The sequence below is a fragment of the Drosophila santomea genome, unplaced genomic scaffold (assembly GCF_016746245.2).
Source record: "Drosophila santomea strain STO CAGO 1482 unplaced genomic scaffold, Prin_Dsan_1.1 Segkk24_quiver_pilon_scaf, whole genome shotgun sequence".
NCBI classification, from domain to species: Eukaryota; Metazoa; Arthropoda; class Insecta; order Diptera; family Drosophilidae; genus Drosophila; species Drosophila santomea.
The window spans coordinates 48,825-60,558 of record NW_025318956.1 but is presented as its reverse complement, the minus strand read 5'-3'; the positions used below and the strand labels follow the sequence as shown (position 1 = coordinate 60,558).

The 11,734-nt window shown below is 40.3% G+C and overlaps 1 pseudogene; it reads left to right on the top strand.

The window, feature by feature from the left end:
- Positions 1-7,295: 7,295 nt before the first annotated feature.
- On the top strand, positions 7,296-9,475 carry LOC122756577 (annotated as a pseudogene).
- The last annotated feature ends 2,259 nt before the right edge of the window (positions 9,476-11,734 follow it).

Below are 11,734 nucleotides of genomic sequence, written 5' to 3'. Positions count from 1 at the left end.
AGCTATTATTGCCAGAATTCGGCTGTCTCCAGATAGCTTTACATACCTTCGTGCTAGCAGAAAGGGATAGGCTTTTGCATTTAATCTTATGAATCTTTGAACATACTTTAGCACTTTGACACTTTTGCCCATCGCCTGCGGCGGCGACAGAGTCAAGCGATGGCAAACAGTTTTGGTCGGATTTTTAGACTTTGCTAGCAGCACCAGAGTGCCATTAGTGTGTGGTAAGGGGGATCCAAGCGGATCCAGGGAAGCTGAGGTCCTCATTTATGTGTGGCGACTTTGGGAAGTACCCGAGATTGTTGGCAGTTGATGGGAAAATGCGGCTTTTAGATGGTGTATGAATGAATACTACGTGCCTGAGTGGCACAGTTATGGTATATCTATGGCGTATTTTCGCAATAGCTACTTTAATAATACAAGAATATGGAATGGGAAATCAACATGAATATTCCATTACAAGTGCTTAATTGTGAATTGTAATATTAAAACAATATATTTTTATACCTGTTACTCGTACAGTACATGCGTCTGTCCGTCCGTCGAGATCCCAGAAACTATAAGCTTAAAAGCTAGAAAGTTGTGTATGAGCATGCAGACTCGAGAGACAGAGACCAGCACAAGAAATACTTATTCGCTGTATAACGGGTATCTGATAGTCGTAAAACATGACTATATAGTTCTCTCTTGTTTTTATACGACTCAAAAGGTAAATACAAATACTCAACTTCAAATCTCTCTAAACAAATTGACTGTCATTTAAATCAAATGTTTAAAAGCTTCTAGATAATTTAAAGATAAACTAAAAGCTTAAGTCCGCAATTTAAGGATATTTTACTTATACAAAACATGCACAATTGCTGTGAAGGATAAGTTTCAAATTCCGAGACCACACCACATGTATATGCAGCATTTCAAATTAAGAAAAACAGCCTTAAAAACATTGCAGAATGTTTGGGGGATTTAGTTTGTGCTAAAACAAACGTTTGCTTTTATTTTGTAGCGTGCCATTGCAACTAAATGGAAAATGAGAAATTTATAGAAATTCAAATGCAATGGCTGCCCCAAGTAAAGCTGGCTTAAAGACCCGGGCTCCGAATGGGTTACGTTACGGAATCAAACTGAAAAAGAGAGAACGCTATAACCGAGTTCCCCGACTATCTGATACCCGTTACTCAGCTAGTGGAAGTGCGAAGGAGAGTCTTCAACACTGACAGTTTTTGGTGGTTTGTGGGCGTTAGAGTGGGCATGGCAGATAGTTTTTTGACAAATCGATAGAAATTTACAAGACCAATACAAAAATGAAAAAATATTAAAACATTTTTCAAAAATGTGGGCGTTGCAGTTTTGGGCGGTTTGTGGGCGTTAGAGTGGGCGTGGCAACCTGAATCGACAAACTTGCGCTGCGTCTATGTCCCTAAAGTCTGTATACTTAATCTCAACTTTCTAGCTTTTGTAGTTCCTGAGATCTCGACGTTCATACGGACAGACGGACATGGCCAGATCGACTCGGCTACTGATCCTGATCAAGAATATATATACTTTATATGGTCGGAAACGCTTCCTTCTGCCTGTTACATACTTTTCAACGAATCTAGTATACCCTTTTACTCTACGAGTAACGGGTATAAATATATATATAATAATGATAATATTATATAAAATCGCAATAATAATAATTAAAAGAACAAAATAAGATTAGAATGTACAAATAAGTTCTTGGAGTTTACTTTTTTTGTTTTTTTTTTCTATTAATATTTTTCTATTTTACATGTCATCTAATTAGGATCTAGGTTAAAAATTGAGTTAAGTGGGAACAACAAATGAACGGTTTTGTTTAATTAGATTTAATGAATAATGATTCGGTCTTCTACGTCATCAGATACATCCAGCTCGGGAATAGTAGCGCACCATGGTTTCATCTTGTCAGAGGAGAACACAGAACTGTATTTACGTCCTGTAATCTGTATTCCGGGGATATCTCCGACGACGTAGCGATCATTTCTCAGGACCTTGACAACTTGATAGGGTCCTCGGTATCGTGGTTCTAACTTGCGTGATTCTTCCGTTGCAGCCGGCTCATTTTCAATGACTACGAGGTTACCTATGGAATAAATAGAAGGGTTAGAATGTTTAAAGTCGAATCTGTGCTTCCATTTTGCTCGTTCGCATGCGATGTCAGCGACAGCTTGCGTTCGGTTGTCGATAACAGAGTCCTTCTTCGTATCATGTTCCAGATCTGCTTGTATAGCTGCCGTTAAATGGTTTTGCACAACGTCAACAGCATTGAAGTTAAAAACGAGATCAATCGGACTAAATCCCGACGTATCATTCTTTTGTGAATTGACACTCCATTGAAGATTATGTAAAGATAGGTCCCAATCCTTCGGGTTCTCACTCATAGTCCGTACATAATTAAGGATTGTTTGATTCGCACGCTCTATTTGTCAATTTGCTCAAGGTGTTCGTACGGCGTTTTTGATGTGCTGCATCTGGTTGTTCTTACAATAATCTTCAAACTGCTTTGAAGTAAACGCTGTTCCACGGTCGGATATAATAAAGCTAGGCAAAACGAAATAACTTGATATTTCACTAAGGATGTTCAGTACGGGTGCGGTTTTTGTACTTTTTACTGCTTTTACGGTTAGGGGCTTGCTGAACGGATCAGATATAGCCAGAATATGGGTTAATCCTCGTTTGCTGGGAATGAAGGGTCCCAGATGGTCTATGTGAAGTTTTCGAAATGGTATTGGATCGGAGTCGATGTAGTGCATACATCCTTCGGGTTTTCCACCTTTCGACTTGTAGTAGCAGCATTCAATGCATGATGATATGTAGTGCTTTACATATTTTCGCATTTTTGGGAACCAGAATCTTTGTTAAATGCCCTACATCATCGTGACTTGTCCGTACTGTACGCCACCTAACTGCCCTTGAAACAACGAAAGCCTTTCCATTTTCGACTTTGCATACAGACGGTGATTTTCAATGACGTAATCAGCTTGAAGTTGCTTTGACTGATCCTTATGTCGTTGACCCTTTAAGACGGCGATAATCTCAGCAAGCGTTTGGTCATGTAGTTGCATAGTCAAAAGCCAGTCGTCAATGTCAGTTATTATAGTGCGTACTATTTCATCTAGAGGTATCTGAGAACTTAAGTCCGGAGCACGACTCAAGGCGTCAACGTGAGCCATTTTGCTACCATCTCGGTGAATGAATTCACAATGATCCACCAACGAGCTACCTGAGGTATTAATTCTGTATTCACCTTAACTTTGGCAATAGCAGAACTATCAGTAATAAGATGAAACGGTTTACGTAACGAAACGGTAAGCGTCTCTACTACGGCCAATGTCTCGAGTTTGTAGCTGTGGTACTGACTTTTAGCTGTCGGCTAAAATAACAAACAGGTCGCCAATCCTTTTGATCATGTGACTGTAGCAGCACTCCTGCCAGACCCACAGCACAAGCGTCGGTGTGGACCTCGTGATTCTCTGTAAAATCGTATAAAACCAGTACTGGTACAGAGCACAATTTTCCGATGAGTTCATGGAAAGCTTCTTGTTGAACATTCGTCCAATTAAATGTTTCTTGTTCAGTTTTCCGTAAAAGTAGAGTTAGGGGCCTAGAGAGTAACGGGTATAAAAACCTAACCCAATAGAAACAATCTATGATAAAAATTTTATTTTAAATAGTTTAATCATTTTCACAACGATAATATACAATTCTGTTGTTTCCGATGAGTTCATGGAAAGCTTCTTGTTGAACATTCGTCCAATCAAATGTTTCTTGTTCAGTTTTCCGTAAAAGTAGAGTTACGGACCTAGAGATTAAGGAGTAGTTTTCCACAAACTTTCGAAAGAATCCAGTGAGACCTAAAAATCGTCTGACCTCTTTGACATTTGTCGGAACTTTAAAATTTTACTAACCTTATTGTCGCCCGGGGTAGTTCCGTTTTTATTTACGATGTGTCCAGGGAACGTTATCTCCGATTGAAGAAACTTGCATTTGTCATAGCGAAGTGTTAAGCCACTCTCCTTAAGGATTTTGAGAAACTTTTCGAGCCGTTGAATATTTTTGGCAAATTTATAGAAAGTTACAAGACTAATACAAAAATTAAAAAATATTACAACATTTTTCAAAAGTGTGGGCATGGCAGCTTCGGGCGGGTTGTGGGCGTTATGTTGGGCGTGGCAACATGAATCGACAAACTTGCGCTGCGTCTATGTCTCTGGAGTCTGTATGCTTAATCTCAACTTTCTAGCTCAACTTTCATACGGACAGACGGACGGACAGACGGACGGACAGACGGACATGGCCATATCGACTCGGCTATTGATCCTGATCGGAAACGCTTCCTTCTGCCTGTTACATACTTTTCAACGAATCTAGTATACCCTTTTACTCTATCAAAATTAAAACCATAAATAATACTCAAGCCACTCATCCAATGCAATACCTCAATAAAATATATAAACAATTTAAACATTCATCAAGTCCTAAACATGAAACGAAAAGAATTTTGCCGGAGAAAGTATTTTCGTGGGAGAAAACAACATGTAAATGATATCATAAAATTTGTCTCTCTTATTTGCAACGATATATTATGTAAACAAGGCATTGTATTTCTTTTTTTGGTTGTTGGCTCTTCAAGTCTTTAGTAATGCAGCTATTTATATTAAATCTATTCTCTATTAATTCGTTGCGAAGAACAAAACCCAGGCCTGACCTACTTAAGTACAGTCGAAGGTAGCATCATAGTGCCAACTTAAAAACAGCATGGTACAGTGAAGGCCCAGAATATAATCCTACTTACAATTAAAAGTTAATGAATAATACTAATAGTAAATAAATCCCGACGTATCATTCTTTTGTGAATTGACACTCCATTGAAGATTATGTAAAGATAGATCCCAATCCTTCGGGTTCTCACTCATAGTCCGTACATAATTAAGGATTGTTTGATTCGCACGCTCTATTTGTCCATTTGCTCAAGGTGTTCGTACGGCGTTTTTGATGTGCTGGATCTGGTTGTTCTTACAATAATCTTCAAACTGCTTTGAAGTAAACGCTGTTCCACGGTCGGATATAATAACGCTAGGCAAAACGAAATAACTTGATATTTCACTAAGGATGTTCAGTACGGGTGCGGTTTTCGTACTTTTTACTGCTTTTACGGTTAGGGGCTTGCTGAACGGATCAGATATAGCCAGAATATGGGTTAATCCTCGTTTGCTGGGAATGAAGGGTCCCAGATGGTCTATGTGAAGTTTTCGAAATGGTATTGGATCGGAGTCGATGTAGTGCATACATCCTTCGGGTTTTCCACCTTTCGACTTGTAGTAGCAGCATTCAATGCATGATGATATGTAGTGCTTTACATATTTTTGCATTTTTGGGAACCAGAATCTTTGTTTAATCCGTGCAATGGTTTTGTCGAATCCAAAATGCCCTACATCATCGTGACTTGTCCGTACTGTACGCCACCTAACTGCCCTTGGAACAACGAAAGCCTTTCCATTTTCGACTTTGCATACAGAAGGTGATTTTCAATGACGTAATCAGCTTGAAGTTGCTTTGACTGATCCATATGTCGTTGACCCTTTAAGACGGCGATAATCTCAGCAAGCGTTTGGTCATGTAGTTGCATAGTCAAAAGCCAGTCGTCAATGTCAGTTATTATAGTGCGTACTATTTCATCTAGAGGTATCTGAGAACTTAAGTCCGGAGTACGACTCAAGGCGTCAACGTGAGCCATTTTGCTACCATCTCGGTGAATGAATTCACAATGATCCACCAACGAGCTACCTGAGGTATTAATTCTGTATTCACCTTAACTTTGGCAATAGCAGAACTATCAGTAATAAGATGAAACGGTTTACGTAACGAAACGGTAAGCGTCTCTACTACGGCCAATGTCTCGAATTTGTAGCTGTGGTACTTACTTTCAGCTGCTGTACAATGTAGGCTGTGAAAGATAAGTTTCAAATTCCGAGACCACACCACACAAAAATATATTGCAGCATTTCAAATTGAAGAAAAACAGCCTTAAAAACATTGCAAGAATGTTTGGGGATTTAGTTTGAGCTGAAAACAAACGTTTGCTTATATTTTGTAGCGTGCCATTGCAACTAAATGGAAAATGAGAAATTTATAGAAATTCAAATGCAATGGCTGCCCCAAGTAAAGCTGGCTTAAAGACCCGGGCTCCGAATGGGTTACGTTACGGAATCAAACCAAAAAAAGAGAACGCTATAACCGAGTTCCCCGACTATCTGATACCCGTTACTCAGCTAGTGGAAGTGCGAAGGAGAATCTTCAACACTGACGGTTTTTGGTGGTTTGTGGGCGTTAGAAAGGGGGGTGGCAAAAAGTTTTTTGGCCAATCGATAGAAATTTACAAGACTAATACAAAAATTAAAAAATATCAAAACAAAAAGTGCGGGCGTGTCAGGTTTGGGCGGTTTGTGGGCGTTAGATTGGGCGTGGCAAAAATTTTTTTGGCAGATCGATAGAAATTCATAAGACTAAAGCAAAACTGAAAAAATATCAAAACATTTTTCAAAATTGTGGGCATGGCAGTTTTGGGCGGTTTGTGGGCGTAAAAGTGGGCGTGGCAGCATGAATCAACAAACTTGCGCTGCGTCTATGTCTCTGGAGTCTGCGTGCTTAATCTCAACTTTCTAGCTTTGTAGTTCTCGACGTTCATACGGACAGACGGACATGGCCATATCGACTCGGCTATTGATTCTTATCAAGAATATATATACTTTATATGGTCGAAAACGCTTCGTTCTGCCCGTTACATACTTGTCAACGAATCTAGTATACCCTTTTACTCTACGAGTAAAAACCTAACCCAATAGAAACAATATATGATAAAAATTTTATTTTAAATAGTTTAATAATTTTCACAACGATAATATACAATTCTGTCGTTCCGATAGGATATATTTCAATCAAATAACTTAAGGTTGCCACCCATAGAGTTGTAGAGTGCGTGGAAAAATTTGGCATCTAAAAATTCAGTACGATTACATTTCTAACAAAAGCCACGTACTTCTTTATTTGATGTATATGATGACCAACAGTTTCTTAAAATGGCCAGCGGTGATGCGGTAAACTATCCTAAGAAAAAGAGCACAGAACCCATCTACAATCAAGATGGCTTTTCGGAATATGATATCCAAAGGCCGTGCTCCAGGTAAGAACTAAAAAAAAAGTCATATTTAATATCAATTTAATTTCATATTCAGGCTTTTCGAACCGTAAATGAACCGCACCCAAACCCCATACCCTCCAAGTTCCGCATCGACAATGTTGTTCCGGACTTTGGACTCGAGGAGAATTCTAACGTGCTTCCCAAAAACTGGCAAATGCCACCTCCAAGTTCATCAAGGATTATCAAGAGTCGACGATGCCCCAACGAAGGAAAAATATCTCCAAATGTGCGTCAAACTGTTCCAAAACCTACCGTCGATACAGAACCCTCACCGCTGACACCCATCAAGGGACTTTGGTGGATGAGTATGATACAGATCTGCTGTCGTCAGAGGATATTTGGAAGATCTATATGGATGTGAAGAAGGGGCTTATAAAGCCCTCGGATGCTATATATCCTTTGTTTTGCATGGAGTATTCGGGGGCTTCCAAAACTCCACCTCCGAGTTTAACGGAATCTCAAAACTCCAATGAATTTCCTCCGAAAACAGTTCGAGTTAACAAAAACCTATATAAAAAGAATTCTTTTGAAACTGGTTTTGGGAGGAAAGTCGGAAAAAATGAGTGGCGGGTCTTGGATCAGTGGATAGAATCGGAGGGGCTCAACGGATCCTATAATGATATAGAAGAATCGGATTCAAAGGGAAAGGTCGATAGTGACGCCAAGAAGCCTCGGATTCTGGACAATGAAGATGTCGCCTTTGCTAGCTTCACCATTGGAATCGAAGAGGAGCGGGCCATCAACGGATCCCATAATGATATAGAAGAATCGGATTCAAAGGGAATGGTCGATAGTGACGCCAAGAAGCCTCGGATTCTGGACAATGAAGATGTCGCCTTTGCTAGCTTCACCATTGGAATCGAAGAGCAGCGGGCAATCAAGGAATGGATAAAATCGGAGGGCCTCAACGAACCCCACAGTGATATAGAAGAGTTTGATATGTTATTAAGCCTAGCAAGGGAACATGAGAAGAATCGGGATCTTCTGCTTGAGTTACTAAAGCCCAAGGATCTTATCTCCCAGGAAAAGGATGTTTGGAAAAAGTTTTCTCCAAAGGTGTTCGAAATGCCGCAGAAACCTGATTCCGTAGAGCCTGAGTTGTGGAAACCCCCACCCAACGAAAAGGTTTCCGTTGAAAATATTCCAGAAAAGGAACCAGAGAAAGCAACTGAATTCATTGTGGAAAAACCAGAAAAGCCAGTTATCCTCGAGGTCAAAGACATTAAAACATTACCCCCGAGGCCCAAGGCTGAGGAAGCTACCCAGAGTTGGGTACAGCAATGCAGTGAAACCATTTCCCAACAATTGCAACTCCTCATCTATGAGGACAGTTCCAACAATCAAACTGATGCAGAACCAGAGGCCATTGACTTCGAAACCGAGATCAGCAAGGAGCAAATGAAGCCCCGAGTCCTGGGAGAAAGCAACAGAAATGTCTCAGCGGAGACTGGATGGCAGAACAGCTTCACAGTTTTCCTCGAGGACTTCGAGTACATCATTGACCAAACCATGACGGAGTTCAGGACCCCCAAGCTAAGAGACTCCGCTCAAAGTGGAACCAGCAGTTTGGATCAAAATCGGTGGAGAATTTGAAGAGATGTCTTCTGCTTCCGCCTCTGCCAGATCACTTGGACCAGTGCCTCCAGAGGATTAGAATCCTAAGGCGTCCCAAAAGGCGCAAGGTCGAGGAATTTCGCATGCACGTCGATATGAATTTTTGCAAAATGTATTGCACACTGAGTATGAATAAGAACTTGGATCTGCAAAATACGGTTAGGTTCCTAAGAAACGCCGTTTACAATAACGACATCGATGTGATCCAAATCCGGTATGAGGCCACACAGATAGCCTGGATTTGGTCCGATGGCAGTGTCTTGATAATCAATGGAAAGGCCATGCGATGCTTGCGGAAACACAAAGGGATCTGATGTTTAGGACCCTTGGGAGGGCGAACTTCAAAGCCGACCCCTCAAACAAGCTTCTACATCTGCGTCTCATTTCCTGCGCCCACTTTCCATTTGGATCTCTTTGCCGGTCTTCACTGCGTTAAGCGTTCTTTCTCCAGAGCCCCATATGAAGTATGTCTACTACGTGGACAAGGCAGTTCCCGGGGTGGCGGCCCGTGTTCATGAGACGGGAATGGTCCAGGTGTTTGCCATGACCACGGGTGAGGCGGATAATATGCTGAAGAAGCTGTACCTTCTTACGGCCAATCACCGAAAGGCCACCAAAGACGTCATCAAAAAGAAACCAATGGACTACGACTGACCAAAAAAAATGTAACTTACGAGTTACAAACAGAATGATGTAAGGATGTGATCAAAAATAGAATAGTAATTGTAATAAAGCTGAGAACGCTTTGGTAAACAATTCAATGGCTCAAAAGTCGGTTCAATCATTATTTTGTTCTTTAGAATAAATAGGCGTGGAATTCTTGCTCTGCTATCAGATATCGTTACTCTGCTATTGATTAGATTTTAATTAAACATCGATTTTACAAAGATTATACATACTGCAGAATTGCTAAGCCAACTTCTCACTAGTATCAATATACCCTCTGCCAGGGTGTGCAAAGTAAGCAGTATAACTATGTATCCTCCAAATATTTTCTGTCCCCCTAAGCAGTTTTTAATTTTGTAGTCATGCAAATTTCGTTTCCTTTCCTTGGCTTGAACATTTGTCTCAGCAGAAGTTAATTGGTTTTTTTGCGGAAGAAGTGCCGCTTGAGACGTCGACTTGGGGACTTTTTTCCCCTTTTAGTTGCTCCCGGGGTGGTTTTGTCGAATCCAAAATGCCCTATATCATCGTGACTTGTCCGTACTGTACGCCACCTAACTGCCGTTGGAACAACGAAAGCCTTTCCATTTTCGACTTTGCATACAGAAGGTGATTTTCAATGACGTAATCAGCTTGAAGTTGCTTTGACTGATCCATATGTCGTTGACCCTTTAAGACGGCGATAATCTCAGCAAGCGTTTGGTCATGTAGTTGCATAGTCAAAAGCCAGTCGTCAATGTCAGTTATTATAGTGCGTACTATTTCATCTAGAGGTATCTGAGAACTTAAGTCCGGAGTACGACTCAAGGCGTCAACGTGAGCCATTTTGCTACCATCTCGGTGAATGAATTCACAATCGTAGTCCAAGATCTTGATCCACCAACGAGCTACCTGAGGTATTAATTCTGTATTCACCTTAACTTTGGCAATAGCAGAACTATCAGTAATAAGATGAAACGGTTTACGTAACGAAACGGTAAGCGTCTCTACTACGGCCAATGTCTCGAATTTGTAGCTGTGGTACTTACTTTCAGCTGCTGTACAATGTAGGCTGTGAAAGATAAGTTTCAAATTCCGAGACCACACCACACAAAAATATATTGCAGCATTTCAAATTGAAGAAAAACAGCCTTAAAAACATTGCAAGAATGTTTGGGGGATTTAGTTTGAGCTGAAAACAAACGTTTGCTTATATTTTGTAGCGTGCCATTGCAACTAAATGGAAAATGAGAAATTTATAGAAATTCAAATGCAATGGCTGCCCCAAGTAAAGCTGGCTTAAAGACCCGGGCTCCGAATGGGTTACGTTACGGAATCAAACCAAAAAAGAGAGAACGCTATAACCGAGTTCCCCGACTATCTGATACCCGTTACTCAGCTAGTGGAAGTGCGAAGGAGAATCTTCAACACTGACGGTTTTTGGTGGTTTGTGGGCGTTAGAAAGGGGGGTGGCAAAAAGTTTTTTGGCCAATCGATAGAAATTTACAAGACTAATACAAAAATTAAAAAATATCAAAACAAAAAGTGCGGGCGTGTCAGGTTTGGGCGGTTTGTGGGCGTTAGATTGGGCGTGGCAAAAATTTTTTTGGCAGATCGATAGAAATTCATAAGACTAAAGCAAAACTGAAAAAATATCAAAACATTTTTCAAAATTGTGGGCATGGCAGTTTTGGGCGGTTTGTGGGCGTAAAAGTGGGCGTGGCAGCATGAATCAACAAACTTGCGCTGCGTCTATGTCTCTGGAGTCTGCGTGCTTAATCTCAACTTTCTAGCTTATGTAGTTCTCGACGTTCATACGGACAGACGGACATGGCCATATCGACTCGGCTATTGATTCTTATCAAGAATATATATACTTTATATGGTCGAAAACGCTTTGTTCTGCCCGTTACATACTTGTCAACGAATCTAGTATACCCTTTTACTCTACGAGTAACGGGTATAAAAACCTAACCTAATAGAAACAATATATGATAAAAATTTTATTTTAAATAGTTTAATAATTTTCACAACGATAATATACAATTCTGTCGTTCCGATAGGATATATTTCAAACAAATAACTTAAGGTTGCCACCCATAGAGTTGTAGAGTGCGTGGAAAAATTTGGCATCTAAAAATTCAGTACGATTACATTTCTAACAAAATGCCACGTACTTCTTTATTTGATGTAGATGATGACCAACAGTTTCTTAAAATGGCCAGCGGTGATGCGGTAAACTATCCTAAGAAAAAG